The following is a 1680-nucleotide window of genomic DNA, read 5'->3' on the forward strand; positions in this document are numbered from 1 at the left end:
ATTACTGAGCTCATACCCCAAGGAAGAAATCAATAAGGAGAAAATTCCCACATACACCAAAATATTTATAGTGGCACTTTTTGTGATAACAAGGAATTAGTAACAAAATAAATGTTTTTTGTTTGGGAAATGGTTAAGCAAATTGTGGTACTTGAATGTAATGGAATATTATAGTGTCATAAAAACTTGTATATGTGATGAATATGGGGAAGCATGGAAAGATCTACATGAACTGATGCAGAATGAAGTAAGTAAGCAGAGCCAAGAAAATACTATATGCAATGACTACAACTATGGAGTTGTATGGAAAAGAAAATAACCCACACATCAAAAAAATCAAAAGCAAATATAACAAAATCAAAGAGGATTGAAAGGAAGAAATATAAAAGAACACCCCCAACCTACCCCTTTGTGGAGGTAGGAGCTTTGCCCATGATTCTGGAATTTTTCTACATGTTGATCAGTTGTGCTGGTTTTTTTCCTCTTTAAATTTTTGTTGTTATATGCGATGACTCTTGGGGAAGGAGATGAGAAAGATACTAAGATAACTGTGATGATGTAGAAAACAGAAGTCATCAATAAAAACGTATTTTTAAAAAATGAGAGAGGATGACTGGCAGCAGGAATGCAGTTAGGAAGCTATTCTAATAATCCAGAGAAGAGATGTTGAGAGCAGTAGGAAGAGGCAGAGGGGGAACAGAGGATGACAGAGATGCTGAAAGGGTAAAATCAAGACTTGGAAATTCATTGGATTTCATAGGGTTTGGGGAGAGACACTGAGAAAATCAAGGGAAGCATCAGAGATGACGGGATTTAAATCTGGGTGACTGGAGTACTGAATTGTCATCACTATTCCTCCCAGTAAATGTTAGCCTCTGGGCCTTAAAAGGGATGCTCATCCATCATTTCACTGTCATCCTTCTTTCTCATTTACAGCCTCGCTCATAGGCTTGATCTCCTCCCTAAGCTGCCTGTTTCTATCCCTGTCACTACTGCCCTCTCCGCTTTGTTAAGGCAGCAAAGTCAGCACTGTCAGCAGCCTCTAGCTTTCTGAAACGCCTTCAGATCAGTAGCTAATTTGCTGGTTTGGCTTTTTTTTTTTTTTTTTTTTTTATTCTGGATTTGTTTGTTCTTAAATGGGGCTGCATCTTTCCTTCCTGGCTTGGTCAATTTCCTGCTCCGGAGAGAATTCTGGTGGTTGATGTCTGAGCCCATACCCTTTTATCTGTAGATTCTGGTCAGTAAGATTTGAAGGTTTGACGTTGGAAATGTCATCCAAGGGCATTTTCACCTCCTTTACTCTTCAGTTCCTTTTCATTTCCAGAGACAATGAGCCTGGTGTTTTCCAAGGGGTGAGGACACATTTAGATATTCATCTCTAGCCCACACAAAGCATGGGCTACTTGGATAGTATATGCATTTTTGGAGAGAGAAGATAGCAGAACAGGACCTGCCTTTCTGCTTCCTTCTTCATTGTTTTTGCACTAAATGTCATGTATTCACATATCTAGAAAGGTCTTCAGAAGTCATCTCCTACATCTCCCTCCAGATATAGGAATTTCCTCTATAACATCTACTGTGGAAAGTTCACCACCATTCCAGGCAGCCCATTCCATCAGTAGATCATTCCAATATTGAGGATATTCTTCCTTTTCTTTTCTTTTCTTTTCTTTCTTTCTA

Source organism: Sarcophilus harrisii, chromosome 6 (assembly GCF_902635505.1).
Source record: "Sarcophilus harrisii chromosome 6, mSarHar1.11, whole genome shotgun sequence".
In the NCBI taxonomy this organism is placed as follows: Eukaryota; Metazoa; Chordata; class Mammalia; order Dasyuromorphia; family Dasyuridae; genus Sarcophilus; species Sarcophilus harrisii.